The sequence below is a fragment of the Protopterus annectens genome, chromosome 11.part0 (assembly GCF_019279795.1).
Source record: "Protopterus annectens isolate FY-2018-M chromosome 11.part0, PAN1.0, whole genome shotgun sequence".
Classification (NCBI taxonomy): domain Eukaryota; kingdom Metazoa; phylum Chordata; order Ceratodontiformes; family Protopteridae; genus Protopterus; species Protopterus annectens.
This window is the reverse complement of record NC_056745.1, coordinates 1,422,090,767-1,422,112,462: the sequence shown is the minus strand read 5'-3', so window position 1 is coordinate 1,422,112,462 and position 21,696 is coordinate 1,422,090,767. Positions and strand designations below refer to the sequence as shown.

The window sequence follows — 21,696 nt, the reverse complement described above, 5'->3', positions numbered from 1 at the left end:
TAATCAAGAAAGTATAATTAGGAATAGCATTTGAAGAACATATAAACTTTTAAAGGAAAAAAATGTATCAAATTACTGACCTTTTTTTACCTCTTCAGAAAGAGAAACAAGTTAAATCACAGCTTGCCATTAAATCTCCAGATATTTTTACTAGTTATGAAACAAAACATTTCTTTGCACACAGAGAATAACTTTGATTAAATCTTTTTCAAAATATTTGTTGCTTCTTGGAAATGCAGGAACTATATTTAAAAAGATTAATAATAAAATAAAATGATGAGAGAGAAAAAAACATAGTACAAATCATTTGTTTTTAGTCTCTTCTTCTTCTCTGAAGTCTTCCAACGAAGTTACAGTTGCCAGTCTCTTTAACGAAGTACTAGCCCATTCCATTTCTTCTATTTTTCCAAAATCTTATTTTTTTTGATAAACAGTAAAGCAGAGTCTAAGTCATCGAAAATTTTAGGACGATCAGGAAGGAAGATTTTAAGCTTGGCAGGAAACAGAAGGTATGTTTTAAACTGTGCTTTTTTAAGCTCCCTTATTAGTGGCAGAAAAACTTTTCTTTTAGCTAATACCATGGAAGAATAGTCATTGTCAAAACGCACAGTTGTTTCATTAATCTTAACAGGAGCTTTAGCCCAAGCAGATTTAAGAACCATCTCTTTATCAAAGATGATAGAAATCTAACTATAACTGATCTAGGATAGTTTTTGTTAGAGTTAGTATTAGCTATAGATCTATGTGCTCTTCGATACCAAAAGAGAATGCTTCTGGTAAATCTAAAGTTTTAGGGAGCCATGTTGTTAAAAAGAAGTAATATTGTTACCTTCAATATTTTCTGGCAGTCCAAAAATCCTAATGTTATTGCGCCTAGATCTATTTTCCAGGTCATCCAGCTTTGTTTGTAAATGTGTATTTTGTTTCAGCAGAAACTCAATGTTGATTTCCTCTTCTTGTATTCTATTTTCCATGTCATTCACAGCTTCTTCTATGCCTGTCATCTGGATCTTCTGTTGTTGCAGGTCCATATGTAACAAGTCTATTTGTTTTGTAGTTTTTTCTATGAAAGTGTCTATTTTAGTATCCATTTTATCCATCTTAGCAGTAAGTTGCTGGACTATAATTATCAGAGACTGAAGTTCTTTCTTGATGCTGGAGTCTTGAGAATTTGTCTTACTGGAACTCATTTCAGACTGATAAACTGACAGGAAAATTTCCAAAGTAATTTCTGACAGGAATATTATTAAGATTTCCTTTCTTTTTTAAATATAGTTCAAGAACTATATAAAACAAACATATTTAGAAAGAAAATTACTTCAAAAATTAATTTTTTAAGTAATTAATTCCTGTCAATGTAATGAAATTGGTGGAGCTGAAGAAATCTGCTGCTATCCTGTGTTCATCCTTGGCCACGCCCCCCACTGCTTTACTTCTATGATGATTTGATTTCATTTAAATGTTTTATTTTACATTTTACAGCACAGACACTAACAAGACATCTGCTAAAAAAGCAATGCAGTCTCGCAATGAAAAAAGACTTAGCATTAAAACTTCTCTGCCCTTGAAACCCACATTCAAAGAAAATGCATCTGGCCAGTGGCAGATAAAGATCAACTTTGGGCTGTTTTCAAATCACAGGCCCCTTGCACATGAAACATACATGTGTTCTTTGATACACCTTCCTGATTGTATTAAATTATATTCCTTGTATAATACAGTACAGTTGCTAGAAGGCATTTTAAATGTATTGTTTTGAACATTTTTCCAGTAAACAATGAAACAAAATGCATGCACCAATAATGCCCAATTCAGAACATTTCCATCATAAAAGTCTACTCATACTTCTACAGTCCACCAGTATTAGTAAATATACACAATCTCTGCAGAAGTAAAAGTCATCTTAGTAATTCCACATTAAAGAAATCTGTAACTAATGAAGAGGTTGCTGCTAGCAAACAACTTTATATTTCATTGTTTCATCTACAAATAAAGTGCCTGTTGCCCTTGAGGAATAAATTTCCTATGTTACATTAAAAAAAAATGATAATCTAGTAATACTGAAATAGGGAATGGATGGCTAACAGGTTCATACTTACTAGGTATCTCTGCCAAAGAGAACATTCTCAGGACTGCAGCATCTACCTCTATTAAAAGTGCAACACAGTACAGTATCAGCAATACATCTACGTACCTTGGGAGTAGAACCCACAGCCTTCTGCATCAAAAGCAAGTATTCAACCTGTTATGCTATTAACAATGCAAGCAGACTCAGCATAAGCAGCACTAAACGTCTCTTCCCCTGAAGCTCTCAGCTCCTTGTAAAATTCACTTCACACACACTCACACACACACTCACACACACTCACACACACACACTCACACACACACACACACACACACACACACACACACACACACACACAGCCTGAATTCGGAACTGCAGCAGCTTCGTTCTACAAAGTCCCATTTTCCTGCAGTAGATTCATTTGCTCAAAATAATACAGAGTCCCTTCTTCTCACGACAGCAGCTATAAATACGTGCCTGCAGACGTTGCAGTCCGATCCCCTTCCAGTCTATGCGGTAGGCATCTGTACTCTGATGCCTTCTCTTCATAATTCGCACTGCTTTAAACAGCAGTGTGGGTTCCCGTGACTTGCAGCTAATTATTTTATTTCTTTTTTCTTTTATTTTATAGCTGGGGGGCTGCAGTCCAATAGCATGAGCCGCCCCGGAGTGCAAGGGAATGCCAGGAACAGAAGAGACAGAAAGAAATGCAGGCCATTTTATGAAAACATGATGTTTGAGGGAGAAAAATGCATCAGAAATAGAAACATAAAACAGTAATGCAAGAAGGACAAGGAAAAACAAAGTACTTAAAATTGCTAATGGAGGTTGGCAATACAAATTTTTATGAACCGAGAAAGCAGGAACAAACTATTGAAAACAGCAAAAGGATATCAGTCACCACTCAGAGTTCTTAAAAATCTTTTAATCCAAAACAGGAATAAGATAAGCACTTTTGTCCTGTGACCTACAGAACTTCATCAGATGAGTTACCCAATATTACACAACATTTCAATATCACTCCGTACATCTTGGTAAAAACCAAGCAGCAATAATTAAAGCTACAAGCCCTTCCTTTGAAACGCCTTATATAAAACATCCAAACATCCACATAAAACACATGTACATAATTTAATTTAAAACTTTACATGGTTGTCTAAAAAATTAATAAAGAACTCTTAAGGTCATTTTTTACAGAAACACCATTATCTAGCTAAAGCCTTCAATTTCAGAAGGCATGTGATAAAATAGTGCTCATTTAACCCTGGCCAGCTATTAGGATTAAGGACCTGCTCATGCTAACCATGAGAGAGTGTGTCAATAACACCTTTAGAAGTCCATAACTAATTTGCTGCAATAAGGTGGCTGTGGATATAATAAAACGACTGAAGGGAAGCATGTATGCTTTTACCCTGGCCTAAAGCAAAATTGTGCGTTATATAAGTTTGAGGTGATAAAAAATATTGTACATTTTTCTACATTTACTGACTGATTGCAAAAGTGCTTCTATGTGACAATAGTTGTTCAAAGCAACTGAATAGCCATTTTAATGCAATGACTCAAGCGCCTGTTTCAAAATGCAAGGACATAACTTTTTTTGGAAAGAGATGATGAAAACAGAAGTGTAAGTAATGGAGTTTGATGCAGTTTTCAAGAATTCATGGGGAACACTTTGTGGCAGGGGACCCTAACATAACATTAAAGATGCCTGTGCAGTGTACTTGCACAGACTAAATGCATACTGAAGGTTGAACGGTTGTGGTTAGGGGGTGACGGAAGCTGAACTATGAGCCTGACATCAGCTGTTTTCTAGAATCATGAAAATGCTGTTCTACGTGTTAGCAACTGCAGTTATCACCGAGGTAAAAGGAAGGGGAAGGTGTTATGTTATGACCAGAATTAAGTAACTGGATGGTACTCTAAAATCTTCTGGCATCACTGATGTGTAGGTAATGTTCAGGACAGAATTATTTATTTATTTTTAACTTAATAATAATGCTGACTCTTTTGTATGCCTCTGAATTTGGCTTGTTCAGAAGTACGCCCTGTTTTATAACTATCCACAGATTTTCTCCCCTGCTCATTGTGTCTTTGTTTTAGGAGTAATCCAGGCAGGCCAATTGTCTTTTCCATGTAGTATTGCCTTCATTTATGGCACAGAGGAAAACACAAAATGAGCTAAACACAGATTAACAGACTAACCTAGTAGTTGAAATTAGACTATAGTTAAAGGAGGAAACATTCCTGTCAGCTACATATTTTAGTCTGGTTTCAAACTATGAAAGCTGACGTGATCACTTACTGATTCTGCCACAACTCTTCACTACCACAAAGGTATAGGGAAGTCCCCCACAGGACCCAGTTATGAGTGTGGTCATAATAAGATTTATCAGTCCTAGTCATAAGAGTTATCTGTGGGCGGACACGGTGGTGCAGCAGTTAGCATTGTCGCCTCACAGCAAGAGGTTCTCCAGTTCGATCCTCTGCTGGGGTGCCTTCTGTGTGGAGTCTGCATGTCCTACCTGTGGTCGCGTGGGTTTCCTCCAGGTGCTCCGGTTTCCTCCCACATCCCAAAAACATGCTGTAGGTGGATTGGACACACTAAAATTGGCCCTAAGCATGAGTGTGTGCATGTGTGTGCCTTCTGTGGAAGGTTGGTGCCGGGCTGGCAACTCGACACTCTAAACACCCCAATGCCAATCATGAGCAGACAGGTGATCCGCTGTGGTGACCCCTAACCGGGAAAAGCCGAAAGAAGAAGTAGTCATAAGAGTTATCTGTCTGAGCAAACAGAGCTGGACTAATGGGTGACTAACATCGGCAAAAGACTGCTTCCAATCAACAGCCATATCACCCAATATAAGTACTGAGTTGACTTTCACTATGAGCCAGCAAAGGGCTTCTTCAACAGTACAATGATCACACCAAGCAGGAATACTTAAGCAAGTCAAGGCGGAATAATGCAACTCCTGATGTTCACTCCTTTTAAATCAACAAGGGTACAGAAGCCTCTAATATCTACAAAGAGGAATTTCAGAGGCAGCAAGTCACAGCACAAGAAAATGTATCCAGGTCAAATTTAACTCTGAAGTGGGTAAAAAGATGGCAGAAGCCAGTAATTCTATGCTTTACTTACTTTATTTTATTTGTATTTGTTTTTTTGGAGTAGAGCACTGATCTCCATTGACCTTTTTCAGACTCAGCCCAAGAGCAGTGTCTGGTTAAGTGTCTTGCAGAGTCAAACATGCAGTAGAAGCTGAGGCAATCAAACCTTGCACCTCTGGACTACAGAAAAAGATCAACAGCTCCTTAATCCTCTAAGCCAATTTACCAGGATAGTACACTGATCACAATAGGCCATTTGCAGACACAGCCAGGTGAAGAAATTCACAAAAAAAAAAATAAGAGACAGAACAAATTCACAAACATGGAGTTAAAACAGAATATCAGGTCTAGTGCAGTGCCCGAGACCTAAGGGTTTAATATCTTGTCAGATGATATTCCATGTTAAGGAGGGAAGAAAGTGAGCCTATAAGATGGAAACCTAGCCAAAGGGGTTGTACAATAAACATCACTGCATTATATGAGACTATTTCATAATTTGCTTGAATACAGTTTGGGTGTGCCCAGTAAATTAAGGCATACAAAGCATGTAAAAGGCACTCACTCACTAGGCACATGCCTCACTACATCCTAATTCTGTGGTAATAACCAATACATGGTTAAGTGTGCAAGCATGGTGTAATATTTACTTATTAGATGTGGTATTACACTGAAGAACTAAAAACAAGGATCCCCCATAAGGTAAAGGGGAAAGAAGCTTTCTATGGAAATGCATTCTATGAAAATAACCTATCAGTTGAGGGTGAAAGAGCTACCGACTCAAAGAAAACAGATGTTTTATTGACATGCAGTAAAAAGCAGATAAGAACTGTAGTGCAAAACTATAAGAGAGTCTAAGCGTCAGACGGATGAGAAAGAGATCACTGTAGAACAGAAAGTAGAGGCAAGTACAAAAGAAAAACAAAGTAGGAAAGGAGAACATAGGCAAAGTACAGTTGCATAAAATCTTACCATAACAGTAGATGTCCTTGCCTTCACTACTGCAGTATTCTTAAGAGATAAGATTCCCTGCTGTTGAAGCCCAAATGTCCAGACTGTCTACCAAAGACTACTTGTTGCTTTTAAAAGGTACACCGAATAACACCCAAATGCTCCTTGCGTAGCATAGGGCATAAAGGTGACATTCAAGCCTAACATTATCAGAAATGAATGCCTCAGTAGGAACATAGTCCAAGAAACCTAATATGTAACCTGTACATCCAGGAAGGCAAAAGACTAGGAGGATGGAGGGAGGGAATGAATACTGCAGCAGGGAAGGCAAGGACATCTACAGTTACAGTAAGATTTTACACAATTGTACTATGTCCTTACATTCACTGCTGCAGTATTCTTAACAGATGGGAGAGTGGCAAAACTCAAGAGGAAACTTGTGAGGGGAAGGCACAGAAGAGCCCCCTAAAAAGCCAAGAACAACGGCACTAGCAAAATCAGCCCTAGCTCTAGAGATGCCATTGAACTTGTAGTGCTTGGTAAAGGTATGCACAGAAGTCCAGGTAAGCTGGTTCAAGAATAGAATTAGTATCTAAGCCCTTGAAAAAAGCAACCGAAGAAGCCACAGCTCTAGTAGACTGAGCCTTAACATAAGAAGCAAGGCTCTTGCTATGAAAAAGTGTAACAAAAGGAAATACCCTTAGAAATCCAAGAATAAATAATTTGTTTGGATATAGCAAGCAGCAAAGATCTAGGATGAAAAGAAACAAACAACTGATCACATTTTCTAATAGCCTTAGTCTTATCCAAATCCTGAGCTGCCTATGAACATCCAAAGTATGCAGCACCCTCTCACAGTCAGATTGCAGACAGGGGGAAAAAACAGGCAGATTAATAGACTGAGAACAGCAAAAAGGTAATCCACTGTGGATAGGTCTGCAGAATACCAAAACCAGAAATCCAAAAATACTTCTCAAGACCAACCATGACAACAAGCAGAAGAAAAAAGTTATATAAACCACATTTACAGAGAACAGTCAGCATTAACCTTAAACACTTGTTTGGTGGTGGGATGTACAAATCACATATTGCTGTCTATACGCTGACAAAAATTACATTCACCACAAGGTATTGCTCCTCCCTATATCTGTCTTCTCACACCTCGTTTTCTACCATAACATAATCTTTTTACAGAATGATTGTTCTTAAAGACAAAATGTGGATGCTGCCCTAAAATGTTACTTAATCTTCATATCTGATAATAGGACTGGCCAATTCTTTTTAATTAACGCTGATTGTTCCACTGTAAACGTGGTTTACATAGCTCACCGTTCAGCATGTACATGTTTTAACATAGACAAAACAAAAGGATGCTAAAGGACAGTCAGAGAACATCTACTGGCCATAAGAAACAGAGATAATAGGAATGCCCTAGCGAAACATGTATATGAGGAAGGTGATCTACATAAGTTTAGTGTTTAGAGGATTAGAGTGTTTAAATTTTGGGGAACGTTTAGGAGACATTAAGAATATTACAGAACAGCACGAGACTGGATGGACTGTTATTTTTCAAGCAGATGTACATCCAGGGTTAAATGGTTATGTACCTTTAAAACCAATTCTCAAAGCTCAGTATTTATTCAAATAGCTTCAGTGGTAATGAAACATGTGACTGATTGTATTTGATGCACTGACTATATAAGAGCTCTTGGTTTTTAACTGCTTTATATTGGTCTGAAGAAGTGCTCTGTTGGGCATGAAAGCACTTACCTTTTAACTAAACTGTGTTTTTTACTTCTGCTTGCTGTCGTGGTTGGTCTTGAAAAGTATTTTTGGATTTCAGATTAATAGACTGATTCAGTGATCGCTCATTAACCACCTTCGGCATAAAAGAAGGGTTAATGCGCAAGGACATGCTGTCTTCATGAAAGACCAAAAAAGGAGGACAAGCCATCAGGGCCTGCAACTCAGACACCCATCTGACAGAAGTAAGAGCTAACAAAAGAACAGTCTTCCAGGAGTTATGTTACAAGGAAACTGAAGCAGCAGACTCAAAAGGAGTCTGAGTCAACTTCTGCAAAACAAAATTAAGATCCCAGGGAGTAGGAACAGGCTTCCTGGGAGATCTAATATGAAGGATGCCTTTACAAATTTTTTAACCTCAAATCTAAAAGAAAAAGGTGGAGAAAAAGGCAGACAAAAGCAGAGACAGCTGATAAGTGAGCCTTAATAGAAGAACAGGCCAAACCAGCATTGAGCAGCTCACACAAATAAGAGAGAACCAAAGGATCATCCATGGTAAGTGGGTCCAGTCTAAGACACAGACACCAAATAGAAAACCTCTTACATCTGGATAAGTAGGATTTCCTAGTAGTAGGTTTCATGGCCTCCTGTAGGACTGACAGCACGTCCTCAGAAAAAAGCCGTCTGTGAAGAATCAAACTCCTATCACCCACAGGATCAGTTGAAGCATGTACAGGTGGGGATAGATGAGAAATCCCGTCTTGTGTGATTAGATCTACCCTGTGAGGAAACTTGTGATGACTGCCCTGGCTAGACGCAGACGTAGAGGGAACCAGTGCTGTCGCAGCCAAAAGGGAGTCGCCAAAAAAATTTTGGGAGCATCCTATTGAATCTTGGGCAGGACGTTCGGAATGAAAGGAAGGGGAGGGAATGCATACAGAGGCATCCCCTTCCAAGAAAATGAGAGAGTATCCACCAACACCAAAGGACCTGGGACTCTGGCACAAAACAGAAGTTGTCTGTCCAGAGAGGAGGCTAAAAGATCCACTTAAGTACCACCCCACTGGTGGACAATGTCCAAAAACATATCCCTGTGAAGTATAAATTCATGGGACTGAGTTAAGGACATGTTCAGTGTCTGCCACAATGTTCTAACTGGAAGGGATACAAACTGCCTGAAGAGTCACTTGATACTTCGACAGCAATATCCCATACCAGAAGTGCTAAACCAGCAAAGAAGATAAGATTGCATTATTTCCTGTTTGCTGATATACCACATCACTGTGGTATTGTCTGTGAATACCTTCAAGGCCATGGAGAGAAAAGAGGATAAAAGGCCTGAAGAGCCAGCAGAAGAGCTCTCATCTCCAACACTGATATGCATCTTCCGCTGAAGAGGCGACCACACCCCCAGTACTTTTAGGGAACCAAATGTTGCCCCCCCATCCTATGTCTGAACCGTCTGTGAACAATTCCTGAGAGGGAAGATGGGGGATGAAAGGGGAATCCCTGGATTCACAGACAACTGCTAAATCCACCAGTGAAGTTCCTGTCTAAGACAACGAAGAAGAGGAACTGCAAAGTCCAGAGGATGTGCATGTTGGATCCACACTGACTTCAGAAACCACTGAAACTTTTTCATGTAAAGTCTGGCAAGATGGGACATCAGAATGGTGGATGCCATTAAACCCAGAGCTCTCAGAAATGCCCTGGCAGCAATGGAAGCCCTTGAAAGAAGTTTGAAAGAAAATGTGAGTTAATCCCTTTAGAGGAGGCATGGATACAAGCATTGGCACTGTCTGAATCCTTCAACCCAGCAAAACATGATCTTGAGAAGGAGTCAGAGAAGACTTTTTGAAATTTATAGTGAACCCCAGGCTTTGAAGAAGGGAAACTGTAAAACGAAAATTTTGAAAAGCGTCACTGGAGAGGATGCCTGAATCAACAGGCAATCTAAGGAAATATTTGGATCCCTCAAAGCTTGCAAAAAGCAATCACAGGAGCAGGCATTTGGTGAATACCCGTGGGGAAGTAGAAAGGCCAATGGGCAAAGAAGAGAACTGAAAATGCCAGGAAACTGAGAAATGCAAAAACTTCCTGAAAAGAGGATGGATCAGAATATGGAGAAGCATTCCTGGGCTCCACAGACACCATATAGGCCTGAGGGAGCAAGAGAGGAAACAGAATCTGAAGGGACATCAGAAAGGAAGGCACTTTTAGAAAAATGTTTAGATGAGAGAGGTCTAGAATAGGTCTCCAAGTACCCTCTTTTCTGGGCAATAGAACCCCCCCCCCCCTTTGGGACACAGGCACCTCTTCAATACTACCCTGAGTCAAGAGATTTTGAAGAGCCTCTGGGAAAAATGGAAATTGTTCCTGAGGAGGCTAAGGAATGCCCATAAAAGGAGGACAGGATTACCATACCATGAAGTACTCCTAAAGAATAATCGATAAAACCCAAGAATCCTGGGTGATCTGAAGCCAAACAGCAAGAGAAAGGTGATGAGAAAGAGGAATGTGGCTGGGAAGAGGACAGTCATACAGCATGTGCTTTGTCTGGAAAGGAAAGCTTTGGAGTCCCTGAAAACTGAGTAGCCTTAGCAGGAGGAGCCAGTTTGCCACTCTTCCTACCTTTAGTAGAAAGGTAGGACTACCTACAAACAAAGGCAGGCTTAGCAGGGTAGTTTTGCTGAAATTTAGGCACAGGGGAAACAAACACGTTTAAGTCTTCTAAGGTGTTACCCTTATCTTGAAAGGACTTAAACCAGCAGCAGCTTCCCCAAACAAAAGTTTAGAATCCAGAGCATCATCCATCAACTTAGCTTTAATATCATCAGGTAGAGGTTAAAGCCTAAGCCAAGAATACCTCCTCATCACTGAACCAAAAACAACATCCTTAGAAGTGGCAGCTGCTCTATGATAACTACATTTAAAAGATACCTTCAGAAATTCTGCTTACAGTAGGCCTGAACATCACTTTTATGCCCTACGCTACACACAAGGAGCATTTGGGTGACATTTAGCATACCTTTTAAAAGCAACAAGTAGTCTTTGGTAGACTGGCCGGACATTCGGGCTTTCACAGCATGGAATCCCATCTAAGAATACTGCAGCAGTGAATATAAGAACATCTTCAGTAACCAGACAAATGAGATAAGTGCATAGCAGAAGAGCATTTGATGAGTAAACCTATGGTGGGACATTAGCTAGTATAAACAGTATAAGAAACAGGCAGAGTAACACTGGTGTAGCAAAAGCCATTCAGTACCAGAGCAAAATATTAGCAAACTATAATGTAAAAATATTTAGTCAAAATTGCAAAAGGGAAACTACAAGGCTTAGGACATTTGCAAAGAATTCATACGTATCACTTTTATTCACAGCTTCGTTATTGTTAAATAATTACTCTTTTACTGCTAAATAATATTGGCCTGCACTTCTCAAACATTTTGAACTATTAAAAACAGAACTATTGATTTTGAGTACACACACACACAAATCGCATGTGGTAACCAACACAGTGGTGTGACAAAGATAACTACACTTCACCATAGCATGTTGAGGTTTATCAGCTTATGCATGCACAGTGCCTGAGTACTGAACTTGCAATAACGTGAGGCCTCTCTGTCTCAGAACTTCTGCTACTACAAACAGTACTTGATATAAAAAAATGACATCTTCTTACCTGCAGATATTACTGAGGGCAAGCAGAATGCATCTGTTAAAGTCCCTGAAGTCTGTCTATATAGTTATAGAGCTGGAAGGCTTCGCTGCATGAGACACTGTCCTGTCAAAATGGACACTAACACAGGACAAAGGGTGTTTTGCCTTATCTGTCCAAGCTACTGATGGCAATCATAATGTATCTGGTATGAGCAGAAGTGTAAGAGACAGAGGTGGAGCCTGACTTGTGACATCTACAAGCCGCCAAGGCTCAGCAGACAGCCTTGACACTAACCACGTATAGTCTTCAACCGGCAGGTTTAACTGCCTCAGAGGCTGTGTCATTAACAGAAGTTAGTAAAGAAATCTTTTGGCATCTCCTTATTTGTACAAGTTAATAGCGATGAGCACTAAGCACTTGGAACATCTGAATCAGTCTGACAGACAGGAAATGTGCCTAGTCATCCTTACAACATACCAAGAGTAAGACGAGCTTCAATTCTCTTATGTAAAACAGCATATATTTGTTTTGTACAACTTAAGCTCCCCCTCCATCCTATAACCTCAGTCCCAGTAACTGTCTTACTTCAGCTTCAAGTTAGAGAACTGTTATTATGGTTTGACCTGTTTTCAAGCACTCCTCCATCTTCTTACTGCACTTCATCACTTTCAGTATAACTGCCCCACTCAACTTACGCAAATACTGTTATAACTGTTAATGTAAGTGAGTTTGCTTTACCAGTGTTAAACAGAATGCACTACTTCATCAACTTCACTTTCCTAAATACCTCTCAACCTGCAGACATTGAAAATAGGAACAAAGGTCCTTGAAAAATAGGTAGAGTCAGCTAAAAATCTGGACGTCTGATTAGCATAAAACTTGAATATCGAATGGCTACATAATTTTCTTGGTTCCACCAGAAATGCAGGATACTACTCAAACAGGTTTAAAACAAAGTGACGAAAAATACAAGTACATTATCAATGAGTCAGTGTAAAATCTGTAGACTTTACTGTATCAAAAAGTCTACCACACTTCCTTTACAAGGAGGGAGTTGTTAAGAGAGGCCCCTCTTTAAATCATTGTTGCCACTATTATTTTGGCCATGTAGTGAGGTTTTCGGTGTACTAGGCAGCTTCAAAATCACATGTGATGAGGAGGGATTCGGAAAATTGTGTGAAAGAGTAACTCAAGCCTGAAAATCGGGATATAACTTCAAAAATAGGGACATCCTGTGCATGGGCACAGCAAACCTGAAAATAGGAACAGTCCTCCAAAATAGTAACAGCTGAGAGGTCTGCTTCGAAAGCTCAGAAATGACTTGTGATCACTGGAAACCGAGGAGAACTAAGACGGGTTTTATGTCAAAATGTGAGCAGTCAGATTAATCATCAGCTCAAAGACCCATAAATTAAGACTTTATATTGCTAAACTGTGTAAACCAGACCTTCCTGGTGCCCTGCTGTTTTAACTGGATTTTGTGAACCTACCGCCCGTTTCAGCTGGCCTTGGGTCAGACTGCAGGTGAGTGAGTTGGGGTTGATTTTTTGATTTTTGCTCATTTTGGACCTTGTGCTGTGGTTGCTGTTACTGGTGAGAGAAGGAATGGTTACACTTCTGCCTGCCTGAACAGGCTGCTGTATGTCCTGAGTTTTTCTAAATAACAGGCTGGCTGTTTGCTGCTCCCTTGTTGCTGCCCAGCACTTTTCCTCTTTAGGCAGGATTTTGCCTTGTATATAAGGAGCTTAGCTGCTTCAGTGGGTGCTTTACAATGCTGAGCTGTGGCGTACTGTGCTTGCTGGAGTCCTGCTCTGCTAATTTGATGTTGTCAGTCTGCTGTCTTTGTTTCATCCAGGTTTCGACATACTGTACTAACAGCAGCAGCATACACTGAACCATATTTTATTTACAGCATGATAGTTAATGTCATACACTTGGCTTGGAATCATCAGGTGTGACTACGGTTTCCTGTTTCATTGTTTTTTCTGTGGTCCTTCAACTTAAAACGGAATCTCATGATCTTGTTCATATTTGGTGATGTATTGGCCTCTGTCAACATCGGTTAACAGTTTGCTGTGCCCTCTATTATTACCAGCCTGCTCGATTAAAAACTTTGAGGCAGTGCCATAACTGCTTTATGCTTACTGGCCATCACTTACTTTTAGCATTTACTGACAGTTTGGGAGAGGTGCAAATACTACTTATATTTAGAGTCTATCCTGTCACACGTTGTAAATGTCAGCAAGTAGCTTAACATCACAATTACCTAAGTTGCCAAGATTTCATGTGAACAAATCTCAGCCACATAACACTACTCATGTTAATGCTTCTTCACTTACACCTTCACCAACACAAAGTGAGCCACTCTGGGTTCATGCCTGTGCCACTATGAATTCTCAAGACTGTAGCCACATGTGGTAACATATCACAAATAGTTGATTCTATAATTAGGCACACTGATGCTCTACTCACCAGAATATGTAGAGATTGGGTCGCAGTCAACTGTCAACTCTCGCTCTTGTGCCAGGATTTGTATATGAACAGGGCGATTAGGTCCCTTCACATCAGGTAGGAATACTCTCTCTGTGTTGCCCATATCAGTATCAAGTGACCTTCAACACTTTACCCTAAGGAGATGCAAACAGATATAGCCGAGCTCTATATCCATGTGTCTGAGACAGGCAAGACACTCGTCTTGAGCAATACCTTGTCTTCTCTGAGAACAATGCTACAATTTCAAACAAAAAAAATTGAGTTCAACATCTGCTTTATTAACTGATGTCACAAGTGCATCTGGTGTGTGTCAACATGGGAGGAGATGATTGGCTGGCTGGCCTGCTTTGCCAGGAACGACCTTCTTTCCTCATGGCTTCTGCATACTGGCTGAAATATTTCCTGTTCCCATAGTGCCTTTTTCTAAGCTCAGTTCATCTGTTAGACATTCCAACCTAGCAAATAATAATCCAGCCTACATTAAGGTGGTTTTACTCAGTTAGCTGGTTGATTTAGAGGCCTTCTTGAGCCTCAAGCACATTCATATATGTGTTGTTAGAGCAACTTGGTTTCAGTGTTCTGACAGTACCCTTCCCATCTGGGAGTGTTGGGGGGTATTTGTTTTTATCCATTCAAATATTAACTATTGCCAAATATTTTAAGATTCTGAATTAGAGCTTCATTACATACTGATGGCATTTGATAAAATCAATTACCAGGTCACTCTCAACTACAGATCACCTTCATTGTCATCAGAGGAGCACAGCAGGCACCCTGAAATTGGACTCCATATTGGTTAATCCCAATACCCTAATTCTAGGCAACTTCAATTATTTATCCATTAAGAGAGAGTTTTATATAACTAGCAATGAATTCACCCAGCTTTTCACAGTTCAGGTTCCTATGAGAAGAAGTACACTTCAGTTTTGTCTTAACATGGTCTTTGATTGCACACTTATTAGCATTATCCCCAGCTTTACTGAATCTGACCAACAGACTGCCTTGTCCCTCAAAATTAGTATCATGCCATCCCCACATTCAACTATATTCATGAACCACTACTAAACCAACTGTACATCGCTACCTGAAAACCTTAACAATTTCAAAAGTATTTTATCCCCTGCTGAGCCAATCTCTAAAGCCATGATTTTACCGTCATTCTCAACCAAAGTACAGCTAAGTCAGTACCTATTAGACATAAGTACAATAGGAAATATGGAGGGACTCTCAGTAAACAAGCTATAACAGAAGAAGAAAATTATGTGGATCATACAAAGTTTTGCAACATCAGTCAGGAATATAAACTGGTCTGCAGGGATCATAAGCCAACTACTAAGATGAGTAAGGCTAAATATGAATTCAGGCAGCAAACTCTTCAAAGGATTATTTATTTCAGTAATAAATTGCAGTGAGGACATTTATTCGGGAACAAATTATCCGTTGTAAATTTATATAAGGATTTAGGTAGCATGATTTCTTCTAAGTTACCATTTGATAAACATGTTACTTATGTTTGCTGTAAGGCTCTAAAAAAAGACTGGGTACATTTTGAGATCACTATCTACTAGAGATGCAGATGGTCTTACTATTGTTTATAAGACTTATACAATACAATTCTGTTTTTTGCAAGTAGACTCAGGGACAGTTACATAAATTAGAGAATATTCAATGACAATTCACTAAAAGTGATGTTATGAAAACAGATGCAAGCAATTAAATTTGTATTCAATAGGTTATAGGCATATTTGAGGAAAGCTGATATTATCCTATAAGATTTATCATGATCCTATTATGCAAGTTGTGTTAGAAATTGATGTCTATTAAATGTGAAAGATTGCTAAGGCATAATGGGATTAACTTTAATATACAATTCTGCAAGACAAGATTGAAGTATTCCCATATAATTAAGATATCTGTCTTGTGGAATACTATTCCTGTTGATATAAGTATGTCAAATAGTTTAACTATATTTATGAAATCACTTGATAAATGGGCACTGGACACAATATATAAACTATATTTGAAGGAATAAGTGTTCTTTGTTGGCCATCTGGCCTGAACACTGTACACTGTTTATGAAAAGATAACCACAAGGTATTTTTCAACTACATTAGCAGTATTGCAAAGAATGTCCGTTACTGCATCAAACTGAAATAAAGTAATTGCAAATGTCATGGTTGAGAAATTTAACTTTGCTTTCCCCCTCTCTCACAACCCCAGCTTTCATTAATGTGAATTTCAACACTGTTCTTCCCATTATCACTATGGACTGGATCCTAGAAGTTATCACCAAAACTAAAAATAACATCTCTATGAGCCCAGACAATATACAACTCTGCTTTGCTGGTAACAAAAAATACGGTACTGCTGAACCCCTACTTAAGTCTTAGCCCTTCCATAAGGCATGGGTCTGAACACTAAAAAAGCAGCAGTTATGATACCTCTACACAAGGGTGATGGTGCAACTAACCTAGGAAATCAGTATCCCATTAGCCTCATAAGTATTACCTGTAAAATCATGGAGGAGATATTAGTCAATCTCATTCACAACAAAACTAGTAACTTACACACACACCTTGCTTGCTTAATTCAGTTGATTTTTTTAAGGATAATACCGATGAAACTGATGTCCATGATGCTTATGTTAATCATGAAGGTATTCAATAAGAATTTCTACACAGGCACTGTTGAGAAATTTACCTGCTCCATTATTATGATTGTACATCAAGGGTGAAAAGTCTGTGGTACCTTCTCATGTAATACATTAGTTCACTAGTAGAATTCCTTAGGGCTCTGTGTGCTGGGTCACCTTCTCTTCAGCATCTATTTCTAGGATGGAAACACAAAACTGCAAGTTTGTGGTTTAATACGTTTGCAAAAGACTGCAAACTGGGTGTCATTATGAATTCCTTTATGGACTTGTATATTCTCCTAGAAGGGCTACAGGGAGCCACCATCTGGTATTTTGACCATAGCCTTAGGCTTAATGCAAAAAAAAATGTAATTCAGTAGCATATGGGGAACAAGTCTTTTCCAGTGATTTATCACATATATGGAACCCTGCTTAAGACCAATACAGTTTTTAGAGATTCAGGCACGTTCATCAACAATAAATGTCTTTTATCATCATGCATCGATTACAGTAAAAGAATGCTTTTTTTTTTTTGCCCAGTTAATTATCAAAAGTATAACCTTGTGATCTAGAGAGATCTAAATAACCATATATTCATCCTTATTCGGCACTGAATATAACACACTGACTGGTATTTACCTTTCCAAATACATATCCAAGCTTGAAAGACCTCAACATTTCCTAACCAACAGAATCAAACAGGCACTCTTAGCTATCCAGACAGATTAAACTGTCTCACTTTTTCCCGTCTCATACAGACTCTTAAGTGAAGACCTTTGTCAGACTATGAAAGGCCCTGCTTTACTACATATTCTCCACCTCAGAAACAATGGCAAATTGCTAGGTATGATGATGTTAGATATTGCCAGCTATGCCAGGAGAAGTAGGGCAGTGGATGTGTAACATATGCCAGCATAGCTAGCTGGAATGTTGTAAAGAATTATATGTCATTTGTGTATCAGACTGATTTGTACTAGTGCTTGTGTTGAAAAGGTATTTGTAAAGCTGCTTGTGTTAAAAATATACCAACAGTGGGTTGTGCTGGACAGAAAAAAACATACATCTGCATGTCAGACTGTATTGTAACTGTTAAAATAAATATATTTTAACAGAAGATACTGGAAGAGAAAATGTCTCTCAGTCCAGCTAACTTTGAAAAACAGTCTGAAATTAAATTACCTGGTTTAGGCCATAAAGATCATCTTACAGTTCTGACTGCACCCAGAGATGAAATGTCTGTGAAAACCAGAACTAGGAATCCTACCTTACTGTCCTTATGGGTGAACTAATTGCTACCCTGGAATGGTGGAAATTTTGAAATGGTTTTATAGCTTCCAGATGCTATAATACATATCCACAAAGCTCTATATGTGCGTATGGTAACACGTGTATTAAATTCTGGTTCAGTTTCTAGCAAAGGGAGTAGCGTGGAAACAAAGTCAGATGAGCTGATGCATGTGATGTCATTCTGTAATCCAGCACCAAAATGATGTTTTAATACTAGATGAGAGCCAAGTCTCACAGCAATCTGTTTTGAAACTGACAAGACTACTCACCCACTTCATCTTGCCTTGTTCTAGTATGTAAACAGGGAATAGTAATTCTTCAGATCAGTCAGGAAAGTATTGCTTTTCTGTATCTGTGTGAACCTTTCTGTATTATTTTTAATATTTCCTATGATTGAAACTGTTTACCATAAATAGATATTTAGTATTATGTTCTTTTATTATTAAATATATTTAAACCTCTCATTGTGGCTGGTCTTTTAGAAAATATTTTAACCTTTGACAGTACTTACATTTATTTGGCGACACTGGCCGCTCCTGAAAGTGTTGCTGCATTGGTTAAGCACTACCATTTGTATTAGTATTAATTCTACTCAGTATAATTGGGTACCCTTGTAACAGCCTTAGAGTAGCTGGCTTTGGAGTATTCTGGCAGCAGTATCTACCGTACAGTCTGGGCAAAAGGAGCATAGCTGGTAAATCTGTGCCAGCCTTTCCCAGGTTTGTATTGTGTGTGTGAGAAAATCAAATCTCAGTGTGTGTGTGTGTCAGCTACTTGTAGCAGGGACACAGAGCACTGGTTTCACAGAGAGGGTGGTGGAGGACTTGACTTGGAACACTCAGCTGAGGACTCAACTCTACAGCTGTGTCAATGAGGAGTCTTATCTGGGGCTTGGATAGAGAGGGAAAACCAGCCCCAGGATGAGTGTGTGTTCCCAGTGTGCTCTTAAGGAAAACTGTGCTTGGTGCAGAGAGCTGCATCTGGAAATACTGTGTGTAACTATTTCTGTTCCAAGTGAAAGTGCCTCACTTGGTGTGAGGATGTGTGGTGAGGATTGAGATCCTTGATCACTGGCCCAGAGCAGGGATATCACACTAGGAACATCTGCTCCAAAACTTTCAGCTTACATTGTAACAAAGTGGGTTTCTTGAAGGGCTAAACTAATTACCCTTGAAGATTCTTTATCTGTGGGACAAACCTTCTTTGTATGCTAAATGGTGTAACACCTCATCCTCATTTAGGTTAAATCCTGACAACTGGATGGATTTCACATACATTTTCCTCAGAAATTAGTACTACACTCTTTACAAAGAAGGGAAGTAATCCTACCAGTGAATCTTCCTAGGGTGCATGGTTAGGTTACATGTTACTGTTCCACCTGTATAACCAGTACTAATCTATGAACTTAAAGTTGCACCTGTTCTCCATGCAAGGTTATTCTATTATATTTACCAGTGTGCACCACTGATCATCATCCCCAAACCAGGATATGAACAAATATCCAACAAACATCATCCATACATCAGAACAGCAAAGTGCAGGACAAAGTTAAGCAAATGTGTTTTGGTGGCACAGAAGACAAAAAATACAAACACCTACAACCAGACTGCTATCCATTGCGCATGAGAAGGCCTAATGTAAGTGCATAATATTGACATAAATGATGCATCCTAAACATGAGTACTGAAACATTGCTGTGTGAATTGTCAGCTGTAGCTTCTTATACAGAAGACGCCATTCCTGGTTCCCTACATGCATGCACAGAGGATGTGGGACATTGGGCATTTGTGAGCTTCCCTAATGGTCAGCCAGTATATTGAATCACCATGGGATACTGAAATCATCCACCAAGATAAATGTTCTGGCACAAAGCTTTCAGTTGTTAGGAAAAAAGGACAGGGGTGGACAAAGAGAACCCAAAAGTTCAAAGCTGCAAGTATTAACTGCTGTGATTAGCCAGTATAACTGTAGCATAACATGAACTAGAGAGGGAAGCATATCAGTGCAGAAATATTTCATAACATGTCATCACTGCCATAAGTTAATAAGCTCCAGCACTTCTACCAATCTTGTCTTATTCTGAAGTGCACAAAATGAGGGAGAAGGGGAAGAGGGCAGCTTTTGGGGAAAGCAAGAATGAACACTGTAAATACACTTCTTGGAAGAATGCTCCGATATGAATCACAAATGTCCTAGCATAAACAATGAGAATATGAGATGAGAGAAAACTGATGTGGCACTGCTTTAAGAGCTGCACTGCTAGCCAAAAATGGTCAATAAGCACTGCACGTCATCTCTGCTAAGTGCAGGAGGATTTATTTACAAAACATAAAGTAGAGTGCCTATATGCAAGTTGAGAAAGCATAATCCCAAAGTATGAACCAAACAGTACATTCTTCTCCACTATAAGGACCACTTTATACAGCCCAGAGTCTTTAGGCAAACAATATCTTTGATGATCTTCTATTTCAGGAATTAACTTCCTGAATTCCAATGAACAGGCACCCTTCTTTCATACAACAATGATTAGCAATTTATTAGCTAATATAAATCAATTTCCTGACTGATTTTCTGTGAGAATTTTCCCACATACCAGTGATTTAGTTTCAGTGATACTGTTGTGAGTCACTGTTTTTTAAATGGTCTATGAAAACAAAGGCAGTGTGTCTTTTTAACCAAATTACTCTGATGTGTACCAGGTGTACAAATGCCACCAACTACCACTAAATGGAGGAGCGGGGCTGTGATCTCATTATCTGCATGGCTGCCCACTGAATAATACGCAGAAAGTGTCTGGCTTTAACAGGGTATGGTAAATGAATACTGTTGCTTTACGTAATAGCAAACACTTGTCATATGAAATATACTTCAGCCTGTACAGCTACAGATCGGAGATATCACTGGCTCCCTCCTCTCCTGGATTTCATCCACCTTAGACTGAGGCCAGTGCCTTCTGGTGTATTCTTATCAAATCTGTTAAAGATTATTTACACGCACACAAAACATTATTTTCCAGGTGAGGTTAATGATGTTTTTCTGGGACAGACAAACTCTTCCGTACCTTTATGGCAATGCTACCACCAGCTAGTCTACTTTACCACACCAAAAAACTCATTTACTGAACAGCCTTAAAATAAGTCAACCAGTAAACACTGATATGGAAGCAGTAGAAAGAGTAGTAACTCTTCCAAAGACAGAACCCAGCAATTAGTATTTCCAGTCCAATAAACATACCCTTAAGCTAACAAATAAAGCAGCAGCCAAGTCTTACAACTGAATAATAAAACTGTTTACTTGAAATAAATCACATTAAGCAATAGCTCTGTAAAATCAAATATACAGCCATCTATGAATTTTCAAAAATGCGTTTAAACACAGATGGCATAAAGAAAGCTAATTAACACCTTATGTAGACTTATCAATTAAATAAATATACAGACTTTCTATCTGTCTCTGACCTGTATGTCCTAACAGCTGTTGTAGAATTCCACAGGCCAATTAATTCAGCTTAATCTTTGATTCAAGAATACAATCCATGTGTGCACACTACAAAAGAATAGCAGTGACATAACTGCCAACTGCTTTTCGCTCTGTCTAAAAAAGGTGAAAACGGTCTTTCTTGTTTTGATTTAAAAGTGAATGATGCTTTTCCTGTTTTCAGAGTCTTTAATTTTGGGGGGTGGGGTGGGAATCAAAACACAAAAATACATCTTCACCTAAAATAACCTTTCTCAAAATAGTGTAAATGTGTACATA

The 21,696-nt window shown here is 38.9% G+C and overlaps 1 protein-coding gene across 4 annotated transcripts in view; it reads right to left on the bottom strand.

Moving 5' to 3' along the window:
- The window catches only part of ST7 (suppression of tumorigenicity 7), a 1,957,536-nt gene that overhangs the window by 929,285 nt on the left and 1,006,555 nt on the right, over positions 1–21,696 (bottom strand). Inside the window, exon 1 of one of the 4 annotated variants that reach the window (XM_044088713.1) lies at positions 11,550–11,695. The exons of the other annotated variants lie outside the window; for them this stretch is intronic. The gene's annotated coding sequence lies outside the window, so the exon portion shown is untranslated. Of the gene's footprint in view, positions 1–11,549; positions 11,696–21,696 lie in introns of those variants that run through there. 4 annotated transcript variants of the gene reach the window in all.